This window comes from Chrysemys picta, unplaced genomic scaffold, assembly GCF_011386835.1.
Source record: "Chrysemys picta bellii isolate R12L10 unplaced genomic scaffold, ASM1138683v2 scaf2410, whole genome shotgun sequence".
NCBI lineage: Eukaryota > Metazoa > Chordata > Testudines > Emydidae > Chrysemys > Chrysemys picta.
The window spans coordinates 3,285-8,871 of record NW_027055113.1 but is presented as its reverse complement, the minus strand read 5'-3'; the positions used below and the strand labels follow the sequence as shown (position 1 = coordinate 8,871).

Sequence of the window (5,587 nt, the reverse complement as noted above, 5' to 3'; positions counted from 1 at the left end):
TTCTAGGAACCAGCCTCTTGAGAGGGTTCTGGGTTTTCCTACTAGCTGTCCCGTGCCCTCCTCACTCACGCACTCAGCCAAGTCAAAGCCCGCGTCCTCTGCATCCACCTGGACCCGCCTTCTGCCGCAAGCTCTCCTGCGCTCTGAAAGAGATCGGTGCCGAAAAGTAGGCATTAGGGTAATTTCCGGCAGGGCCGAGTACCTTGCCAATGTCATCTGAATCTACCTTGTACACGTGCTCTCTACTGAGCCACAGCTAACCCGCTTCACCTCTCTCTTTCTAGCAACTCAAAGGACAAAATGGACAAGACGACACAAGCACCAAAGAAACTGCAGGAAAAGGGAAGAAAAAGCCACGGCCAACGGCTGCACACACCGCACACACAGCACACACCGCACCCCTGTACCGAGGGATCGGGTTCGACACTTCTCCTCACAGGCTTAATCCCCCTTCAGGTGCCCGGTAAAAGGACCTCCCTGTAAACAAGGATCAAGGTCCATTCCTTGCCAACCAAAATGCTTTATGGGTCCCTTCCATAGCTGAGGAGGAGCGAGCCCCCTTTAAAACGGGTTGAGGTCTCTGTGGGTTTGAGCTCCTTAGGACCTAGCCTTTAAAATGCCCCGGGCCGTTGACCTCTCCCTGTCAGAAGGGTGCAGGTCTCCCCTTTCTAACTCCTCTTGGGCCGTTGGCACTCGCTGGGCAACGAGACCACCCACTTCCGAGGGAACGGAGGTCTCTCCTTTACAGCGCTTTTCGCTCTGGCCCATTGGAAGGCCCCTGGCTTAAGGACCACCCTGTAAGGAGGGTTTCGGTCTCCTTTGCCATGCAAATTAACAGGTCACTTTGACACACCCGGCAAAATGACTGCCCTGTAACCAGGGTGTAAGGTCTTATACCTCTCACGCTTAAGCTAGGGGAGCCTTTCTGTGCCTGTGGCTTAGCGACTCCCCCCGACCCTCCACCACTTGAGAAGGGTTGAACTTCTGTTTCTCTTAGTCACAGTAAATTCCCACAGAATGATTTCTACTTGGCTTTTTTGAGATTTGAAGTGAAATCTTACTTGGGACCTATCCCGGTCAGATGGAACATGGTGTGGCGAAGGGGTGGCTGTAAGGGGATGGCGGAGGCCGTGGAAAATTCGCCCCTTTTCTCAAAAAAGCCAAGAAATGGCCCAACCAAGCAAACGTCACAAAGTCTGGAAATGAACAGGGGAGGTGGGGGGCTCCTTTCGGACCCTCACTTCCGTGTAATCCTTCCTCAAGTCCTTTTGCCCTGCCCAATTTACACCGCTCAACCAACCACAACTTTCCCCTTTGTTTTCTTGTGCACAAGAAAGAACGCTGTCGGACTGACGAGCGTCAACTGTAGGGATTCGGACAGCTCCGTTAGTTGTGTCCGAATTCCAGGCCTTGTGTCTCTTTGGTGATAAAGAGAGGAGATTCCTCGGGCTACGTTGGAAGAGATTGAGGTGGTGGTCCTTTCTGAAATGTGTTCATGTTGAGATGTTGTAGGTAGATGCGGTGGTATTCAGACGCGGCACGTGGGAGCACCTAACCCTACTAACAGGACCGCGTCACAAGTAAAAGGGGTCTTTTCTAGTAAAGGTAGGGGGCACAAAGTTGTCATTTTCTTGGTGGGGTAGGAGGTAAGTCGGGAAGGGTGTTCCTGAGGGACGGAGGATTGATTGGAAAGGGGACACTCAGCAGGATCCCTCCCTTACCTGTTCATTTCCAGATCTTTTCACATTCAGGACTCCTCCCCCGCCTTGTGTAAAGGAGGAATATTTTACTAACGAAAATGTGACTGCCCTGTAATCAGGGTTCAGGTCGCTTTCCCTTTTCTCCTCCCTGTATTGGCCCCCTTAACGGCACCCGACATAGTCACTCTGCAGAGTAGACTGTGGCCCCTCCGCATCCTTGATACCACAGAGCCCGTACCCAACGAGGAAGCACACGGCCTGTGAAGAAACTAGAGGGAGCACACATGAGGAATTCAAAGCACTGACCTCTTACTCAGAGCCAATTATCTGGGAGGCGGAAACCTGAGGACTGTTCATATCTGCTTAGAAGGATATCCAGGTTGCTCAGGTCCACTTGTGCCAGCTTCTCCTGTGGCTGGGGCTCCTGGCCAATTCCTCTGCAAGCGCAGCTGCAAAAGCCAAGCATGAGCCATCACTACACAAATCTCTATTGGTGTGTGAAATCTTGCCCTCATCCCTGCCTCCCTCTCCCATCCCATCTACATCAGCCCCACTGGATGAACAGAAACTGAGTGATCATTTCTCTCGTGGAGCAACAGTGACACCAGGTGGCCCACCAGGGGAATGCACAAAGCATTTTCCTTAGGCAGTAACAGTGACACCAGGTGGCCACTCGATGTAATAGCACAGAGCATTTCCCACATGAAGTAACAATGACACCATGTGGCCACTTTGGGTAATGAACAAAGCCTTACCCTACTGGAGCAACAGTGACATCTGTAAACATTTCAGGGAGCTGGAGTGGCACCTGGTGGCCACTCGAGGTAATGCACAAAGTAGTTCCAAAGGGAGCAACAGTGACACTGGATGGCTAATCCAGGTAATTCACAAAGCATTTCAGGGAGCAAGACTGACTAGGTGGCCACAAGGGGTAATGCACAAAGAATTTCCCCCATTGATCAACAGTGACACTGTGTTGTCACCTGCAGTACCCTCAGAGTAATCCCTTAAGAAGCAGCAGTGACATTGGGCGGCCAGTTGGACGACTGCACAGAGCATTTCTTTCATGGAGCAACAGAGACACTAGATGGCCAATTGGGGAAATGGTCAGAGCTTTTCCCCTGCGGAACAGCAGTGATGCCCGGTGGCCACTCAGTGTAATTGCACAGAACATTTCTCTCATGAAGCAAAAATGAGACTGTGTGGCCACCCCGGGTAATCACAGAGCATTTCCTTCATGAAGCAATATTGACACCGGGTGGACACTCTGTATAGTTGCACAGAGCATTTCGCAAATAAAGCAACAGTGACACTGGGTGGCTAATCCAGGTAATGCACAAAGCATTTCCCCCATGGAGCAACAGTAGCACTGGGTGGACACCTGGGGTAATGACAGGTTTCAGAGTAGCAGCCGTGTTAGTCTGTATCCGCAAAAAGAAGAACAGGAGTACTGGTGGCACCTTAGAGACTAACAAATTTATTAGAGCATAAGCTTTCGTGGACTACAGCCCACTTCTTCGGATGCATCCGAAATGCTTCTTTTCACCTGGGGTAATGCACAGAGCATTTCCTTAAGGAGCAACAGTGACACTGCGTGCCGTGATACAGCAGGGCCAGAGAGCAGCAGGAGAATGGTGGAAGAAAACTAGAGTGGTACGGATGAGGAATAGAGTGCCATAATTGTTCACTCACAGCCAGTCATGCAGAAGACAGAAAGCGGAGGACTGTTCATCTCTGCTTACAAGGATGTCCAGGCTGCTCAGGTTCACTTCTTCCAGTTTCTCCTCTGGCTGGGGTCCTGGGCGATTCCTCTGCAAACACAGCATATAACCCAAGCAGGAGCCATCACTGCCCAAAGGTCTATTGGTGTACGAGATACTGCCCTCCCTCTCCCATCCACTGTACATCAGCCCCACTTGATGAACAGTGACAGTCAACTCCCACAGTCACCCCCACCACTACCAATGGAGGATCTAGTACCATCATGTTTCTCTTCCCCCTCCCAATGCCCCAGTGGGTTGCAGACGCCCCAGACCAAGCCTGTGAGCATGCACCATTGCCCATCTTCTATGCAAAGAGACAGGACAAGGGGAGAGAGAGAGAGAGTATGTTGGCCAACATATGAGAGCTCAGAGAGAGACACATAGGAAGAAGGACAAATTCAGCACCTGTACTCACCTTTCCGGTTCCAGGCCTCTGCTCAGGTGAACATGCTCCTCCCTGTCCAGGAAGATCAGCTGCTCCCAATATAGGGAAATTCTCCCTCTGCACCCAGAACAAGGAGGAAAACTTTTATTACAAACCGAACCCCACCTAAAGGGAAGCAGACGTCTGTACTCAGCCTTTACCACACATGTATCTTAGAGGCCACCTGGGCTATTTCTCAGAATGTAGTTGCCCTGGAGCAACAGTGACACCCAGTGGCCAATCACGGCAATGCACAGAGCATGTCCCCCATGCAGCAGCAGTGACACTTGGTGACCGCTCGCGGCAAAGCACAAAGCATTTCCCTCATGGAGCAACACAGACGCTACGTAGCCACTCAGGGTAAGGCAGAAATCATTTCCCCCCCCACAGCGCTGCACTGATACTCGGTGGCCAGCCGGGGTAATGTCTGAGCTATCTGCCTTGGACCATCAAACAGGCAGGGTAACATACAGACTGTGTTTCTCCTGGAGCAGCGGTGACACCCGGTGGCCAGTTGGGGAAATGCGCAGCATGCATCTGCCCTGGAGGAGCAGTGACAGCCTGTGGGCAGCAGGGGCAGCACCAGCCCCTTCCTCACTGGGGGAGCTGAGGTGGGGTAGACAGAAAACTGTGGCAGCTGCATCCCCCCCACCACCACGAGGCCTCACCCCTCACTGAAGTGCAAGTTCTGCCTCCGCCCCTCAGAGGCTCCAGCCCTTCACCAGCCCAGAGGCCAGAGCCAGGCAGGGTAGGGCGACTGCTACGCTAGGTGGCGCAATGATGCAGGCAGCCACAGCGCTCCCCACCCTTGTCCTTGTGCTGTGTGGGGTCCCGGGGCTGTGGCTGCTCCTCAGTTCCCGGCCGCCCTTCGACCGCTCACAGACCTTAAGAGCCGCTCGGGTTGGGGTCGGGCTCCAGGGCCAGCAGAGCCCTCGGGGAGCAGTAACCACGAGGGTTAGGACCCAGGAGCCCAGCCTGGAGCAGGTCAGCCCGGAGTGCTGTGCAGAGCTCTGGACCCTCCACATAACATGTGTGGTGCAACTTGGTGACTGGAGACACAGGCCGAGGGCTACTCTCAGACCCCTGCTCACGTCCGCTACTGAATATGGCCTGCTTCAGAGCGGATACCTAGAGTGGCATGACCAGGGAAGCTCACCCAACAATACACGTTTATGAAATTTCACCAACTTTAAAAAATATGTTTCCAAAGATTGTAGGCATCACAAAGGATTTTATATCTTACTAAGGTACTGATTTTGTACAGACCAAGCTAACGGCGCATCCCTGCCTGGAGCCATGTGGGCCGTGACCAGACTCCTCACCAAACCAGACACTTAGCTCACTGACAGTGACGGCTGCTCCGTTTCCAGCTAGATGGCATCGCCATAGCCTGGCATCAACAATGCTCACTGTCTCATGGCTCTTGCGTGCCTTCCATCTCACACCGGGAGTGGGCTCTTACCCTTGACTTCTTTCTCCTTCCTACTAAGCAGAATACAAGAGGGAAAAACAAAAGTTATCATCGGTGTATGTTCTTCTTCTCCCTGTCCCATTACACCTTTATAGATACAATTAAAAAGCACACAACGCACACTCAACCTCTGGAATTGCTGGCCAGAGAATGCTGTGAAAGTCAAGACTATAATAGGGTTCAAAAAAGGACTAGGTCATTTCATGGAGAATAGGTCCATCGATGGCTA

At 52.4% G+C, this 5,587-nt stretch overlaps 1 long non-coding RNA gene across 1 annotated transcript; it reads right to left on the bottom strand.

Annotated features, from left to right (window-relative positions):
• Positions 1-37: 37 nt before the first annotated feature.
• LOC135980257 (uncharacterized) lies at positions 38-5,338 on the bottom strand. Its single transcript, XR_010597412.1, has 5 exons — positions 5,154-5,338; positions 3,879-3,965; positions 3,393-3,511; positions 2,007-2,149; positions 38-143 (listed from the first exon to the last, which is right to left on the bottom strand). It is a non-coding gene; the product is annotated as an uncharacterized LOC135980257 (long non-coding RNA).
• Between the last annotated feature and the right edge of the window lie 249 nt (positions 5,339-5,587).